Source organism: Sus scrofa, chromosome 1, assembly GCF_000003025.6.
Source record: "Sus scrofa isolate TJ Tabasco breed Duroc chromosome 1, Sscrofa11.1, whole genome shotgun sequence".
Classification (NCBI taxonomy): domain Eukaryota; kingdom Metazoa; phylum Chordata; class Mammalia; order Artiodactyla; family Suidae; genus Sus; species Sus scrofa.
The window spans coordinates 8,599,077-8,617,157 of NC_010443.5; the positions used below are offsets into that span (position 1 = coordinate 8,599,077).

The window sequence follows — 18,081 nt, forward strand, 5'->3', positions numbered from 1 at the left end:
AGCCTGAGCCGGCAGGAAGGAATTTCTCGAGCCTCCAGGCAGGCGACAGCACACCCGGGAGGAGGAGAACCAGGCTCTGAACCGGAAAGGGAGGGACAGGCTGGCTGCTCCTGCGTGTGGAGCTCAGGCCAGGTGCACGCACACCCGCCCCCTTACACAGGGCCAGTCCCGGCAGGACACCAGCTGGGCGGCATCTCGGGGCAAAGGTGGCCCTAAGTCGCTCTGACGTGGCTTTGCTGACACCGAGTCAGTGCTCTCCTGCAGGACCTGCCAGGCCGAGGCGAGCAAACGTTCAGATCTGCGCCCCCGTGTTTCACGGGGGGACGGGACCAGCGCAGAAATAAATACAGGAATGAGGGGCCTCATCTCCTCCAGGACTCAGGTCCGAAGGCTGAACCACTAACGACCCTGCTGTGTTGGGGTATCCCACTCAGATGCTGGATCCAATAAGATCATAAAAGGCCTGAGAGCCTTAACACATTAGAGCCGGAGACCACCTCAGGGAGGAAGGCCAACCCCGTGGACGTGCACATGGGGACACCGAGGCCTAGAGATGGCAGGACCCTCACCCTTGAGGCCACCGCCGCCTTGAGGGGAGGCTCTGGGAAGCAGGACGGAGGCAAGGGGCCCCCCTCTCAAAGGGCCCTGCAGAAGCCCATGGGGTATGGGGCTGGCAGGAAGTCTCCTGTGTCACTTCGCTGCCACCCCAGGTGAGACGCCCCGGCAGCCCTTGCAGAGGGAAGACTCCCTGCGGCTGTGAGGGCATCTTCTGAGTAACAGCACACGGAGCTCAGAGGACAGATGAGGGGACATCGGACATGACAGCACTGCCCGATGCCGCCCTTAGCGCTGACAAGCGTGCTGTGCTTCTGGATGCCAACACGAAGGGAAGCCCCCTGGAGCGTGTGCAGAAACGCTCTGCACTGCCTTTGCCACTCTCCTGTAAACCTAAATTTGTTCTAAAAAATTACACATAGTCGCTCACAGCAGCCCCCCCCGCTGCTGCAGACAGGGCGACTCTGGGGTTCCGAGGAGTCCGGGGGCTGGAGGCGAAAGAATAGCACAGGTGACTCCGGAGCAGCAAAAACCAGAATAAGAACAGTTATATTTAAGAGGTGATTTTTAAAACACATTATCAATGATTTACTGCAAAAGCACAGTTACTCAGCAGGAGAGAAGGAAGGCTGAAAACAAGGATTCAGAGAGGAGATGATAGCTTGAGATCCAACTCCTGCAGCACGCAAACCACCCGGGCAGTTCCCAATTCTCTTCTCAGGACTCAATAAAGACTGTCCCCCCTGCCTTAGAACTTCCACTTAAATCCAATTCATTAGAAATACTCCTCGGGCGGCAACCAGGCCTCACCCACCTGGACGGAAAGATGACAGAGAGGAGGTAAAATAAGGCCCCTGCTCGAGAAAAGGCCACCACACAACCAGCTCGCTGCCCAGGCTTGCTGGGGACAGGCCTCCTCACTCTGGGAGGACACTGCAGCCCAGGGGGTCGCGGGTGGGCCGGGTGAGGGGACAGGGCCCAGACCCAGGGTTGGCCAGACGCCTCCCCCTCCACAGGCCTGCGCTCAACGTATCACTAAAAGCTTTGAAGCCTCACCGAAGACCTAGAGACTTCCAAGACCTCGGGGACATGGGTCACCCTATTCCAGACGGGCCACAGGCCTGACGTGAGCTGCCAATGCAAAGGCGAGGAGTCAAGGAGACCAGCTCAGGCTGCTGACCCGAGGCCCAGGCAGCTTCCCCTGGAGCCCCGCATGCGGCCACCTCACAGCTCCCAGCCTCACCCAGCACCCGGTGGTTTCTCTGCCTACCCCGCCCCCGGGACCCTCCCACGTGTCCCTAACCATCTCCTTAATCTAAACTAACCAGGTCTCGGTGGACAGACGGCCCACGTCCCGTGAGCAGGCCAACAACAGAAGGAGTGTTCCCACATCAGAGGCAAGACAGAGATACAGGAAACAGACGTGGCCGGCGGCCCGGGGCAGAGAGGGCAGGTGGCGTCAGACCCTCCCTTGGCCCCCTCTGCTGTCACCCCTCCTCCCTGGAAACTCTCCAGCCCAGACTCAGGACCCGCACTCGGACCCCCCAACACCGGCGGATCCCCTGCTTCCTCTTTAACAGCCCTCCGCCCCCAGGACCATCCCCCGGCTCCCGCCTGCCCCCCACTCAACTCCAAGGTCATGCCTCCCAAGATACTTTCTCAGAAGTCCTACAGCTCTTCACGGTCGACAGGTTTAAAACGGAACCAGTTCACAAGTGAGAGGACCTAAAGGCAGAAGCTGCTTCCAGCGCCCAGTTTCCGCCTCTCCCTCCTTCGTCCCCAGATCCGGAGCCTCCGCGGACACCCGTCTCTCGTTCATCCCACACAGCCAGCCAGCCTGGAACAGGGGACGCCTGCTTCCTACCCCCTCCTCTCCCAGCGCGCCAGCCTCGCAACCCAACCCGCACCGCCTCCCTCCCCGCCACTGCGACACGTTCCAGACGCATCCTCCTCCTCCGTTAACACGCTGCCTCCGGGGAAAGCCTACGTGGCTCCCACAGCCAACTCAACGGAGTCTCAAGTCCTCCTGTGGGTTTCCCGGTCCCCCCTAAAGCCCTGCACCCCCACATGGATCCTGCATGAACCGCTCCCCCCTCCGTCCGCAGCTACCTTCTGCGGTAGGGATTACTAACAGCCCTGTTTCCCAGATGAGAAAGCGCAGGCTTAGAAGCTGGGTAAGTGACTTGCCCTAGATCTCAAAGCCGAGGCAGCAAACACGAGTGTCAGACGTCGGGGCTCAGCCTCCAACTCTGCCAAGCGTCTCAACGTGGTCAAGCCAGACTCGCCCCTCGCGTCCTGCTCTCCTGGCCTGCTCTCTCTTCTCCCCACCAACCCGCAAGCCTGAGCCAGCATCCTCGGCTCACCTGCGGGCCCCGCCTTCCCCAGGAAGCTCTCCTCTGCCTCCACCTCTCACGGTGGAACAGGGGACGCCTGCTTCCTACCCCCCTTCCTGCCAGGCCTTTTAACCCTCGCAACACGCACGGTGTGAATTCAGAAAACATCGACTCAACTCAATTGTCATCAGTTCCCTCCAAAGTGGTCCTGGCATTCCTTCAAGCTGGCGGTGAGCTGCTAGGGAGCAGGAGAGGGTTCCTGGCCCCTCACACACCCTGGCTGGTCAGGCACAGCTGCTATAGAAATCTTCCAGATGACAGGGCGGGACACTGTCCTACAAAACCCGCCAGCTCATGACCAGCGTCTTTTGTGTGTGTGTGTGTGTGTGTGTGTACGCACGCGTGCGCGCTTTTTAGGGCTGCACCTGTGGCCTGTGGAGGTTTCCAGGCCAGGGATCAAATCAGAGCTGTAGGTGCTGGTCTTCCCCACAGTTCATGGCAACTCTGGATCCTTAACTCCCCAAGCGAGGTCAGGGACTGAACCCGCATCCTCTTGGACACTAGTCGGATTCATTTCTGCTGAACCATGATGGGAACTCCCCCTTTTTCTTCTCTCAGTGAGACCCACTGTCTGTCTTCCTCTCCAGGTCCACGCTACCTTTCCACACTCAGGCATCTGATACACTCGCTCTCAAGTTCTGGCCTCTCTGAAGCCCCAGACCCTGGGAAGACCTTTCAAATTCAATGAAACAGACAGACTGTCACCTTAGCATCCGCCTGGACGCTTTAGGTCCCTTTAAATCTCAATTTCATGGGCAATTTAAACTATCACAGACACATTTCCTAGAGAAAATGAAAACACCTCTCTTGGAAGCCAATCCCCCAAAGGGCCGCCCTAATCCCAGATCTCTGTAAGCCCTGCCTTCCCTTCCTTATGCGCATTCAGAACCACTTCCTAGGGACCGCTTCCAAGTAAGAGCAAGTCTGTGGGGACATGGACTCCCAGGAGAAAAGGCTGGACCCTCGCGCAGGGGCTCTCCCCAGGCGACCAAGGGCACCCTCCAAGGGCCATGGCACTCACTGCTCCCGGCGCCCCTTCTCTTCACGACTCATCCCCCCACCCGGGGACCTCGTCCTGCTTCAGGCTTTAGAAGCGATGCCCCTGTGAGCAATTCCGCGTCTGTGTCTCAGCCCGGCTGGACCCTGGGCTTACGTGAAAGGCCGACATGACGTCTCCTCTTGGATGCTGGTGGGCAGCTCACGTGAGACGCATCCAAAACCAGACTCCTGATCTCCCGCTGAGGCCCGGCAGGCCCCCCACCTCAGGAAACGGCGGCTCCAACCTGGGTGCTCAGGCCAAAAACTGTGGAATCTCTCCCCGACTCCCCACATCTGACGCATCACAAAACCTTCAAAATACACGCGGACTCACCTTTCTCACTTGGCCGGCTGGGCCTCTGCCATCTTTCACGGGACTTCCTAGGCCACAGGTCTCCCGAGCACACCCTCAGCACCCACTCTCTGCTCCCTCCCCTCCGGCCCCAGCGCCCACCTCTGCTCCCCACCCCCTCCTGTAGAAGCCACGTGTGTCCCTTCTCAGTTCCATACTCTCCAGGGAGTCACTCACAGAGAGCGTCGCCGGCACGCCTGTCACATGCTGATGGGTTTGTCTGCTGGGACACATCCCTCCCGCTAGCATCCATCCCCACTTCATTCTAAAGAAGGGCCTTGTCTTCCGGGCTGGGCAGAGGCACCACCTGCTGTCTGTCCAGGGCCATTCTCTGCCTCCTCCCCCCTGCCAGCCACACCAGCCCCCATAACAGAGGCTTCCCAGCGGCCCTCCCTGCCAGGGTCCAGAACCCGAGGGGACGTGGCCAGGCGCTGCTAGAAGGGCTTCCCTGCCTAGCGAACAGGTGGACGCGAGGAACCCCTGTCTCCATGGACAGAACAGTGTAAGCGCAGCTGTGCCCCAAGTAGCTGCAGCCACACCATGTGTAAGGGGGGACACTACCCACGGGTTCAGCAGGGAGACCCCCCAGATCACTGGCGGTACAGAGCCCCTGGATTAACTCTGCATGTACCCACCTCAACTTCCCGACACCTCTGTTGCTTAAGCCACATTTCAGGAGATATGTGTTACAGCCAGTAACTTCCCATTGATACATACACCCAAAAAATAAACCAAAATTAAAAACAAAATTTAAGAGACTAAGTCACGGACATATGGATACCTCCCAGTTCAAAGGTCCTTTAAGAATGGGGGACAGCCCCCACCATCCGTCACTGAGCTGCTGCCCTTCCTACTTGCATGGATGACAACCATCCCACCCCCTCCACCCCCGCCTGCCCATCCTTCGCGCCCAGTGGAGTCCTGGCTCCTGCAAGGTGCCCCCGGCAACCCTGAGGAAGCAGCTGTCTCCTGGCTGCAGGACCAGAGGCACACACCCGCCCCCGGAGGGCGCTGTGGGTGACAACTATTCACTCCCTCACGCCTCCCCCTGACCTGGAGCTCCGTCTCCTCTGGCCTCTCAGGTCCAGTGCGGAGCCTTACAAGTGGCAGGTGTTCAGTGACTCTTCCCTGGTTTTACCCTGATATCCCCCCTGTTCTCACGCTTCCCCTGCTATGATAAATTATCAAAATTTAAATTTCTCGGGAGTTCCCACCGTGGCTCAGAGGAAATGAATCTGACAGGCATCCATGAGATGCAGGTTTGACCCCTGGCCTCGCACAGTGGGTTAAGGATCCGGTGTTGCTGTGGCTATGGTGTAGGCCAGTGGCTACAGCTCCAATTCGACCCCTAACCTGGGAACCTCCATATGCCATGGGAGTAGCCTTAAAAAGCAAAAAAAAAAAAAAAAGAAAAAAAGACAAGGAAAAATTTCAATTTTTCCTCCAATGTTGTCTTTCGATGTTTTCTGTGGCTCTGGCCTTTGCCTTCTAGGTCTGTGAACTGGCCAAAGCAGCTCCAAGCAAGGGCCTTCCCTCAGCACAGCAGTCCCTGGGCCACACACCCTGGGTCAGATGCCCTTCCTGCACTCAGCCAGCTGGAAAGCCCGCGTCCCCATTAGGGCCGCCAAGCGCGGCAGCCAACACTGCTTTTCCCACTGAGCACTTCCCCGTCCCACACAGGCCTCCTAAGAGTTAATAAAGCCGCGCTAGAAAGGAATTGTGGGCGAGGCGAGCACTCAATGAGCCTCTTTATGGGCCTGGAGCAGAATGACCACAAGATGGACAGAATCTGGGTGAGTGGAGAAGGCGAGAAAACGCCTCGAGGTGCCGTCTCTAAGCCGTGTGAGGTGAGGGACGGGAGACGGGCACCAGCCAGCCCTGCCTGGGACCGACCCGGTGACAGCGGCACGCAGCGGGCAGGCCAAACAGCACCAGGAGCTGCAGGGGGTTCAGAATCACGCTTTCTTTTTTGAAAACCAAAGCAAGCACGAATATTTATTCAACTTGAAGACTCCCTTCCTGGCAAATGCCATTATGGACCTTGTTCAATTCTGATGCATCTTTAGACACCACCACATCACACGTCGTATCTCGGCTCAGAGTCCACAGTAGGGCAGGCAGATAAACTGAAACTCAGGGTTACTAATCTGGCTCTCTGCTCACCTCATACCCAGATTACCCACTTGAGTATGAAAAAATGAGAGAATCTGGGCAGTGGGAAGGGATGGCCAACCTCTCAGTCCAGTCTCACACTTCGGTTAGCATTTTATTTGTCTCCAATCTGTATAAAAATGACCTTGTCTCCTGTGGCCCAAAGAGCTGGCCTGGAGCCTGCCAGGCTAGGTTCAAATCCTGGCTCGCTCACTTCCCAGGCCGCTGCCTGTGGGCACCCAGGTGACTTCTCGGGGCCTTGGTGTCCTCGTCGCAGAACAGAGACAGGCAGCATACCCACGGCGCCGAAAGGAGCACAGGCGGAAAATGAAGTGCTTAGAACAGGGGAGCCAGCAAACAGGAAGAACCCAATCGTGTTAGTTATTAATAGTAATGGTTGTGCTTCCCACCCCCCCACCCCACTTTTTCTTTTTTAAAAAAAAACACCTCAGTTTTAGAGTTCCCACTGTGGCACAGCAGGTTAAGGATCCAGCATGGTCTCTGCTGTGGCTCAGATGCGTTCGCTGGCCCAGGAACTTCCATATGCTGCAGGTACAGCCTCCCCCCGAACCCAAAATCTCAGCTTTCATCCCAAACCCCTGAAGATCCACCGTGTAACATCTCCCCTCCTCGGGTTCAGAGCCAACCAACTGACTGAAAGGGCAGGAGTCGGTACCTGCCCTAAGCACCTATTCGGTACTTGGCCAGGTGCTTCCCGGTGTGGCAGGTATCACCAGCCTGTTCCACCCGTGGGAAGATAGGGGCTGGGGGAAGTGTACACCCACCGAGGAGTGGTCAGCAGGAGGGGGAGGTGGGATCAGAACTCGCAAGGGCAGGGGCGGAAAGGAAGCCCGCTGCCCTCCCACGTCTTGGCCCTCTCACCAGACCTTCCTCTTTTCCATAACCCACCACTGAAAGGGTTTTGAGGAGAAACTCTGGGAGCAGAATCAGGATTCTGAAATTTCAATCCACCAACTCATCACAAAAAACTCAGTCATTCGAAAAAGCCATTATGCAAACATTTGAGGCCCCACGACCTCAAAATGCATTTTAATGAACGATGTTCTAAGCTCCTCAGGGAACCCGGGCTTCAGGTACGTCCTCGCCAGGCCTCAAGCCCGGTGACCACACTCGGGAGCGGGCTCGTGTTGGTCAGGTCACCGAAGACCCTTCCCTGGGCACACGGAGCAAAGCCACGGGCCACACGCTGCACAGCGCCGCCCGGGGATCGCCAAGCGCCCGGACAGAAAGCCCCTCCGCCACGGACCTGAAACCACTTCCCCTCCCGGGGCCTCTGGTTCCCGAACTGTAAAATGCAGAAACTGGGCCCCCACCCCCAGGGCTGCGGTGACAGTATGACATATGACACAGGAGCCTCGCTCCTGCAAAAGAGGCAGGCTGGGGTGTCTACCTCCAGACTGTGGGCTTCCGCCCTCTGTGACCTATTAGCTGTGACCCGGAGAAAGCCATTTGACTTCTCCGCACCTCAGTTTCCACATCTGTAAAACGGGGATGAGAGAAACTTCTTCGTGGGAAGGGTGGCCCTGGGGATGCCGTGAAATGCCGCCCCGCCGCTGCTGCAGAAAAGAAGTCTGACACGCTTGTACACTTAAATGCACGCAGGATGAAAGAGAACAGGCAAAATACACGCTTTAAAAATGGGTTGTAAACACCAGTGAAGACACACAGGGGAGACAGCCTGATTGACATGTGCAGAGAAACGCTCGCTAAGAGCAAAGCAACAAACGAACGCAAGAAACCTCAGCCACTCAGAGCCCTGCAGCCGAAACAGCTGCTCCTGCTGGTGCAGGCGACTAATGGAGATGCGCCCTACCTGCTCTACCCCAGCTCAACTCCCAGCAGCTCTCACTTGCCTACCATTATCAGAAAAGGAGTGGGAGCTCCCATCATGGCTCAGCAGAAACGAATCTCACCAGCATCCATGAGGATGCAGTGGGCCTCTGCGTCCCGCTCAGTGGGTTAAGGATTCAGCGTTGCCACGGCTGGGGTATAAGTTGCAGATGCGGCTTGAGTCTGGCATTGCTGTGGGGCAGGCCAGTGGCCACACCTCTGATTCGACCCCTAGCCTTGGAACCCCCATATGCCGTGGTGCAGCCCTCAAAAGACAAAAAAAAGAAAAAAGAAAAGAAAAGGGAGTCTTCAAGAAACTTAAGCCCAAAGTTTTTAGAGCTGGGAACTCTTCATTCTCTCTGGTTTTGGTGGCAATCTCTCCTGCCATTTAAAAAAGAACAGGCTGGGGAGTTCCCGTCGTGGCTCAGTGGTTAATGAATCCAACTAGGAACCAGGAGGTTTCAGGTTTGATCCCTGGCCTTGCTCAGTGGGTTAGGGATCCAGCGTTGCTGTGAGCTGTGGTGTAGGTTGCAGACGCAGCTCAGATCCCTGCGTTGCTGTGGCTGTGGTGTAGGCTGGTGGCTACAGCTCCGATTTGACCCCTAGCCTGGGAGCCTCCATATGCCAGGGGAGCGGCCCAAGAAATGGCAAAAAGACAAAAAAAAAAAAAAAAAAAAAAAAAAGAGCAGGCTGGGCGGCACAAGAGCAGGCAGGACAGAGCAACAGCCCTCACTAATCCACCCCCGCCCAGCGGGATCCTGCTGCCACTCTCTCTCCCCCAGCCGGTCCTTCCAACGGATTCTCTTCCAGCTTCTGTCACTTCTCGCCTTTGTTGCCACAGGGCCCCCTGTCACATCCACCAACAAGAGCACTTTGACCCTAACAGGCACTGAAGTCCCGAACACACTTCGGATTTGCAGGCTTTTTTGATTTTTGTAGGCTTTTTATTTGCTGCCAAAGACTTTTTTCAATTTCCAGGTCTGGGCCACTCTGAGCGCTGGACGCAGGTGGCTGGCTGACCTCCAGAGAAGCACACTCCTGGCCCCTTGCTCAACGGGAGGCATCCAGTTGGCCAGCCCCACAGCGGGAACGACCCCTCTCAGGCCCTTCACTCAAACTGTGGTCCCCCAGCTCCCCCTTCAGTTGGAGGAGGTCCGGCTTGGTCTACTCGCTGTCAGTTTAACAGCCACACACACGGCTCTCCAGGAGACACGGACCACAGTCAGTGAATGCCCACCCCACTTCGAGCTCTCTAGGGCCCAGGAACAGGGGTCACACCGCCACACACCACGGGGCCAGCCTACAGGGCAGGCCCAAGGAGACTCGGTCTGTGAGGACCTCTTAAACGCGCTGCTTGTCCCTTGCTAGAGAGTCACAACTTTGTACAACTCCACATGGCATCTGACCGTGCGGTACTCCAGGAGGTGCTGGACACAAAAGCCACAAATGAATGGTGCCCTCTGGAGGTGTGGGGAGGCAGCACTACCGGCCTGTCCCCGCCTGGGGCTTGATTAAAAGAAAGACCTTTAAGACATGCACCTGGGACTGACTTTCTAGGCCAGTCAGGTTTCCTTTGTTGTGCTAAAGTGACCAACCGGAAGTCAGAAACTTGAGCAGGAGGAAAAGCCTTTCCTTCCACCACACCTGTCTGCATTCAGGCAACAGCCGGATCTTGCGTCTCTGGGTCCAGTTAGAGAAATCAACAGAGGTCTACCGCCCCCGAACCCCAAACACGGACAGAAACTCACGCAGTCCCATCCTAAGGCTGCCTTCAAAAGTGGGAACCGGTCCCTAAGCCTGTCACAGACTCTGCTCCACGAGGCAAGGGGACTCCAAGCATTCCTTCTCTGGACCCAAGGGCTAAACTTAATTCTCTTTCTTTTTCAGATGTCCCCTAGGGGAAACCCAGGTGCGCTGCTGCATCAAAAGCAAGCTTTAGGGTTGGCGTCTGTGGGGCTCTGGGCAGGTTTTTTTCCTCATTAAAACCCTAACTTCACAGCGGTAATAGGCCCAAAGTCAGCAGATTGCAAAACTCATAAAGCTGGGTATCCCCAAGATCTAAAGAGGCCGCAGCAGGCTCCCGACGTGCCAGCATCAGCAAAAAGCCTCTGTAAAGTGTCTACCTGGCGCTGGGCTAGATCACAAAAAGCAGTGGGGCGCTCAGGGCGCTTTTAACAGAGGTGAGGACTAGGGCCACTGCGGGGAAGGGGGGTCACCACCTTTCCAGCAGGGAGGCTGGGCGGGGTCTCCGGGAGAGGCATGGAGCTGGCGACGGACGGGGTCACTCGGTTCTCCCGAGCCAGCAGGGCCGGGGCTGACCTGGAAGGGCCCTTCTGGGATGCGCGCCGGGCCAAGGCCGGTCCCGGAACCCCGACCCGTCTCCACTAAGTCAGCCGGGCTGGCAGGCTGGGGGATAGGGGAGGTCCCTACGCCAGGCCACCCCCACGAAGCCCCGGCGGCGCTGCCCTCCCCGGCCCCCCGGGCTCCACGTGGGCGGAGGGCTCCCGCGGAAGGGTTCCCGGGAGCAGGACCCCGGCGCCCCAGTTCCGGGCCCGGGCGCCCGAGGGACCCCCGCCCGCCCCGCCCGGGCGGGCACTCACGGTTCCATCGCGGCGCCCCGGCCCTCGGCCCCGGCCCGCGCCCCAGCCTGCCCGACGCAGCACTGCAGCCGCTGCAGCCACAGCCGCAGCCGGCGCCGGAGCGACAGCGGCCCGGGAGCAGCCGGCTCCTTGAAACTCGTCAGAGCGCGACGCGCGGCCGCGGTCACGCGTGCGGAAGCGGCGCCGCGGAGGGGGCGGGGCGGGGGGCGGGGCGGGGGCGGGCCCGGCTGCGTGGCCGCGGGGGAGGGGCCCGGAGGCCGGCCCTGGGGCGGGGCGTGTCGCACCAGCGCTCCCCGCGGAATGAATGACTTGGGCCCTGGCGAGGGGCAGCACGCTAAGTCACCCGCCCTCCTGCTTCCAGGGCGTCTTAGTCAGGGCTAAGAATGGCATGGGAGTCCCGAGTGCCCTGCGGTTGTCTGAAAGACCCATAGGTGTCTGCATTTTTCCGGGGAAAAGATCTGTAACTTTTCATATTCCGCAAGAGGTTTGTGACCCCAAAGAGGTTAAAAACCAGGGCAAACCTCTGACACCCCCATATGATGAAGACAGAGCTTTCCTAGCTCTTTCTGGCAGGTTCTGCAAACCTTTTTTTTTTTTTTTTTTTTTTTTTGTCTTTTCTAGGACTGTACCCATGGCATATGAGGTTCCCAGGCTAGGGGTCTAATGGGAGCTGCAGCTGCCGGCCTGCACCACGGCCACAGCAACGCCAGATCCGAGCCCCGTCTGCGGCCTACACCACAGCTCACGGGCAGCACGGGATCCTTAGCCCACTGAGTGAGGCAGGGATCTAACCACAACCTCATGATTACTAGTTTGACTCGTTTCTGCTGCACCACAATGGGAACTCCCTGCAAAGCCTTTCTAAACTGCAGCTACCATGGTGTGCAGCTTTTCTGTCCCCAGGACAAGCACTGCCCCCTAGGAAGGATGTGGGTGTGGACCCCACATCCCACCTCCCACAGAGTTGACAGTGTAACTGGTGGGGCAGGTGGCGGGGCTGCTAAGGCCTACAACAGGAGCAAGTGTCCGCAGCCACCGACAGTGGCAGTTGTTTCTACACAATGTTAAGACATCTGCCGACTGAAAGCACTTTTTCTAGATTGGGCATCTTGGCTCACAGTTCTAGAGCTCTGTAATCAAGAACAGATGAAGCCTCTGTTTGGATATTCCCAGATTCTCTTTGGAGCACTGGTTGAAATGTCCCCTGTCCACTGAAGGTCCTGAAATGTTGCTGTGGGTGTATTTAAAGTCAGCCTGCATGGGGAGAATAAAAGACCCTAGCTGCCTTCGTGTGTGTCCTCACTCATTCCGCTGTCAGCAGGCTTGAAACTGGCAGGAAGATGCCACCATGAACAGACAGTCCCTGCCCTGGGGAACTTACAGGCAGGGAAAGCAAAAGCAGAGTGTGACAAGCATGGCTTTGCCACAGTGGCGCTGAGGCAGGGCACCTGCCTCCCTGGGGGAGGGGAGCGGAGAAGGTGGGAGAGAAGGCGTGGGTCCGGGCTGAGCGCTGGCGAGGAGGAGGTGACGAAGCTGGGGCGGGTCACCAGGGAAAGCGACAGCCTGAATCCCAGGTCATTACAAGAAACTCCACTCACACGCTGAATCGAAAACAGAGATTCCGAGAGGAATAACAAGAGATCATTTCTCAAATGATTTTCATAGACTCTCAAAGGAAAGGGCTCTTTGTGACAAAACCAGGGAAGGTGAGCACCAGTACCTGAGGGGACAGGCGGGGAGCGTGAGCCAGCGCGTGCGGTGTCTAAAGGGGCAGCTGCCACTTGGCGCTTTGAAAGAGTCCGACTTCAAATGTGACTTTTCACGTGATAACCTTCTGATTCTAAAATGTTGGAAACGAATTCAAAAAATAGTTTAAACACTGAGGACTAAACAAAACACGCTTGATGGCTGCACTTGTCCAAAGGCAGCCAGCTTTTACCTCCCAGCTGAAGCAGCTTATCTGGTATAGAAATGCCCTCTCTGAGGACCATGCCAGCCGCGTGGCCTCTCCTGAGACATGCCCACAGACCCCTTGCTGTTTTCCTATGACGCCAGGTCTTAAAAGACTTGACATCTTTGAGGCCAAACTGCCTCCTGTAACGTATCCAGGAAGTTGCTCCTCCCTTGAGCAGCGGCCCAGCATCACTGAAATCGCTCTTGTCTTCGTTTATTTGTTCTTTCCACAGTACCTTTGCTTCAGTGTGGGCCGGGCCCTCGCCTCAGCTCTGGAAACAGGTGGTGAATTCGCCGGCAAGGCCCTGCCCCCCTGGGACTAACCTTCTCGTGGACGCAGCCAGTGAACAAACACTAACCAAATAGTGACACAGTGATGGCAAAGGAAGCAGAAGGGGCTGTAAGGGGCGCTGTGACCAGGGAGAGGGACCCCCATATTTGGGGCTCCGAGGAAGCTGGGGTCATCTGTCAGCGCCTCCAGGCCGATCCCGGCCGAGCAGCCTTCTTTCCAGAAGCTCCCTCTTTCAGCTCAGAATAGACCGTGTCTCAAGTGAGGTCGTGTCAGCCCAAGAGTGAGCTCCTCCTTGGGCAGCTTCAGCCCACTGGGCCCATTACTCCGGCCTCACGTCGCCCCATCGGCTCTGCGCAGGGGGTCGTGCTCTCCAGTGAGGTTGACTGAGCACCTGCAAAGCCTGAGCCAGTGGATCCTCTGAACAACCTGCTGATTTATCAGTAGTCACTGTCCTCATTCCCAGATGGGAAACTGAGGCCGAAAGAGGTTAAGGGACTTTCAAAGGAGCTCCTGGGAAGGACCTGACCCCACATGGGACCTCCAGTGTGGATGACTCAGGCATCAATGCTTGTGACAGGAATAGGGTGACCAGCTGCAGTCTCGCTAACCACAGAGACACTCAGATGCAAATGGACCGCCAGCTATAGTCTCTCTAACCACAGTGACACTCAGCCCACATTTCTGAACTTTGTTCTTATTTTGAAGCCTTGTAAAACCCAGGTATGCTATGCTCACCGCATTCTCCGGTAATCCCACTTAAGTGGGAAGTCTGACCCATGGGTAGGTGAGTATGCAGGTATTGGAAACCCTGCCTTGTTTCAAAAAGGATCAAGATATTGAAAATAAGATTGGTCTGACACTACCTATTTTTGGAAAAACCTACACATACCTAAAGTTCACTTCATCCTCTAAGAGCCAACACACCATCCTTTTAAGTCATTTCCTGCTAAAAGAGGACCAAAGCCAAGCCCATCAGTCTGCAGCTTGCTGTCTCCCACTCACCGCTATTTTTTCAGACTGGACAGCAAATGCTGCACTGCCCTAGGAAATGCATTGCCCTGCTCCAAGGGACTCAAGCTCACTTTCCAATTTAACAACTGACGTTTGTCTAGCAAATTTCGTAGGTATGTTCTTGTGACTTTCTTGCCTCTCTTATGAATAGTAACCAATAAGGACTATCGTTGAGTTCTCAGGCTGTAGCTGGACCCGGAGTTAAGGAACGGAAACAGCGGATTCCTATCCTCCCAACCCTGTTGCTCAGCTCGGGCAGCCACAGCAGGTGCAGAGCGAGCAGCTCAGGCAGTAGACGTCTACTTCCTCACAGCACAGGGGCTCGAAGGCCAAGGCCAAGGTTCTGGCCAATTTAGTTTCTGGTGAGGGCTCTCTTCCCGGCTTGCAGGCAGTGGCCCTTCCGCTGTGCCCCCCATGGCCCTGGTCTGTGCTCGAGAGAAGAGGGAGAAATCACCAGCCTCTTCCGGTCTCTTCCCTGAAGTCACAATCCTACCGAACCAGGGCCCAACCTCACGACCTCATTTAACCTTAATTACTTCCTAAGACAGCCACACTGGGGGTTAGGGCATGAACTTGGATGGGATGCAAACGTTTGTTCCATAACCCTCCTAAGTGGAAGATTTCTTAAAAAGAAATATTGACCTAGCTAGTACAGAGCATATGGAAGAATTCCGTGCCAACAGACCGAATTGCCTACTCTTTGTTCCAAGGGCAGAAAATCCCCGTCTTGACTTGCCCTGCAGCATGATGACAGCTGATGACAGCTGATGTTAGCGACATCTCCCGGCCTGTGGTCTTGACGGCTCCTGGCCATTCCTGTGCTGCTGACTCATCTTCTCTGCAGTAAGCAGAGGTGCTTGGCCAAGCAGCTCAGCTCTCTCCCCTCGCTGCCTTCCCAGGACTCAGCCCATCGTCTGAAGGAGGGCGCCCACCTTCCCAGCCCCCTTGTTGCATCACATGTGGGGGCTTATTTCCCACGGTCTTCTCTGCTCCTAAGAAGTGATCGTTAGAAGCAAGGGTCTAACTCCGCTTGGTTCAAGTGCTTCATCTTACTTATCAAATTCAGTACCACCAGGAGCACAGTAACTTCTGCTTGGCAGTTACTGACAATATAAGGTTGTTGTTTGTACTTTCTTATTATTGTACTTGTTTGCATTATTTACTGCCACATAACAAAATTACTCTAACCCGCCACGACGGTATTAGTTATCTATCGGCAGAGTTCCTGTCATGGCTCAGCAGAGACAAATCTGACTAGCATCCACGGGGATGCAGGTTCAATCCTTGGCCTCGCTCAGTCGGTTGGGAATCCGATGTTGCCATGAGCTGTGGTGTAGGTTTCAGACACGGTTTGGATCCCACTTTGCTATAGCTGTGGTGTAGGCCAGCAGCTGCAGCTCCAATTCAACCCCTAGCCTGGGAACTTCCATATGCCTCAGATGCAGCCCCAAAAAGACCAAAAAAAAAAAAAAAAAGAAAAAAGAAAAGAAAGAAAAGACAAAGAAAGTTACCTGTTGCTGTATAAATTACCCAGAACTTTGTGACTTGAGACAACATCTATTGTCTCTTAGTTTCTGGGGGTTGGGAACTGGCTGCAGCTTAACCAGCTCCTTTGCCTTGGGCTCCCTCTCAGGCTACAGTCAAGGTGTCACCCGAGGCTGAGGTGGTCTCAAGGCTCGAGTGGGGAAGGACCCGACTCCAGGCTCTCGATGTGGTTGTTGGCAGGATCCAGAGGTCATTCTCAGTTTATTGCCACGCGGGGCTCCCCCTAGGGCAGCTTACAGCATCCCAGTGAGCAAGTGAGAAGAACGAGAGAGTGAGAGCAAGGCAGAAGTCAGCCTTTGTCACGAGTCTCACAAGCGAGAACCCATCACATTCGAGATATTCTCTTCTTTAGAGGCAGATTACAATCTGTCATGCGAGGGTGTGAATACCAGGAGGTGGGGGTCACTGGGAGCCATTGGGGGTCACAGGTTGATTTATCTCTCAGTCTGTGTATTGACTGAGCTGGCTGGGAGGTTCCTGCTGGGGTCTCACCAGTGCAGTCAGATGACACCTGGGGCTGCAGTCATGTGAAGGCTCGACTGTGCTGGCCATCCAGAATGACAGCTCCACTCTGGTGCCGGAGCTGGGAGGGCAGGAAAGCTGGGGGCTGGCCAGGCAGTCTCTCCACGTGGTCAGCTTGGGCTTCCTCGCAGTCTCAGGGAAGTCAGACTTCACACACGGCAGCTCATTTCTCCTGGAACAGATGCTCTAAGACACTGGAGCAGAAGCTGCAGGGCTGTGATGACCTAGCCTGGGACATCATTCAGCATCTCTACCACTCCATGCTGCTGATAGAACGATAGCCAGAGCCAGTCCAGATCCAAGAGCAAAGGACGACAAAAGGGCATGAACCCTGAGTGGCTCACTGGGCACCGTCTTTGGAGAGTAGCCACCACGGTTTCGAAGTCCGTAAACCAACATGTCTGCTTTGCCTCTTTTCTTCGTCTTCAAAGAGGAGCCCTGCGACAGGACTTTCAGAGTCGCTGTAAAGTTCACTCCCGTGCCGAGGAGTTTACATGCATGATCTCATTCTATCCTCTCAAACCATTCAAACAAATGCCCTCTTTTGCCTTGGGGCCTGTTGGTACTTGCAGTAATGAAGACTGCTGAGTCTGCCCATGCCCAGCCCTGCTCTCACACACCCCTGCACAGCCCAGCCCTCCCTGCAGGCCCCAGGGGCCCCCACTCTCCAGGAATTAATGTCAGGTATGCCACACCCTTCACCTCCTCTGCCTTTGGCAGTTGGAGAGTTTTTAAGTATCAGCCCCAACTGATCAGACTGAAAGTTGGCTTTTGTTCTCTGCGCTTGAGCAGCCTTGAGCATCCCGCCACCACCTCCTGGGGCTTCACCGTGCTGGTCTTTATTTGTGCTCAGCTTTCCAGGGACAGGCACCCAGCCTGGTACAGAAAGACAACCCAACACATGTGCTGAACAAAGACTCAACTGAATCCGCTAGATGACTGGTAATGCCCCAGCGTGTCTGCTAACAGTTTAGAGAATCGGGGACCCCTTCCCATGGAAGGGAAGGGGGTGACAGGAGCAGCAACCGTATCCCTTGGAGGTGGGATGTCTTCCGGCTTCAACGAATTGCTGGTTCTGGTTTTCCTGAGACTCTGCTGGGCTTAGAATGGAACATCCCGTCTCAGGACCCCAAGTCCCAGGCAACCCAGGGCAGTTGGTCACCCTATTTCTGGCCGTACTTTTTTTTTTTCCGAGTTACTGGGCAAAATTGCCTTAGCATTTAAAGAATGTCTTAGCCTTGGTCCCTCGAAAACAGAACCTGAAGCCAACGTCTGTCTCCATGTTGACTTGACAGGGAGCAGGTACGAGCTCTGGGAAACCGGGAGGAGAGGGGATGAAGCGCGAGGGTGAATTCAAAGCAGCGCAGGCTGCCACAGCATCCTGCCAACACGGCTGGTGGCTCGGTCTTAGAGGGCAGCTGGAGAGAGACAGGCAGATACTGCTGGGGAGCTCCAGAGAGACGGACAGAAACTCCATAGACAAAGACCCTGTCAGCTCAGTCCTGCCACCTGTCTCCCTGGTCAGAGTCTGCCCTACACACTGGGGTGTGTCCTGGGCTCCTGCAAGCAGCCACCGGGGAGCCAGGGCCTGCGGGCGCCAGTCCAGCCGGTGTGGGACGAGCTGGCCTTCCTGCCAGGCAGCTACCAGGGCCCCTCACTCAGTCTATGGGGCAGAGGGGCAGCGGCTGGGAACCGCCTGAACCTTCCTGGGATGCTCAGGTGAGAAGCAAGGTGCAGCACCACGGTGGGGGAGTGGTGGGGAGCTGCGGGCAGGGCCCAGCAGATCCCGGGACCTGTCAACACGATCCAGTACCAAGA

The 18,081-nt window shown here is 56.2% G+C and overlaps 1 protein-coding gene across 1 annotated transcript in view; it reads right to left on the reverse strand.

Moving 5' to 3' along the window:
* The window catches only part of TMEM181 (transmembrane protein 181), a 77,607-nt gene that overhangs the window by 34,325 nt on the left and 25,201 nt on the right, over positions 1–18,081 (reverse strand).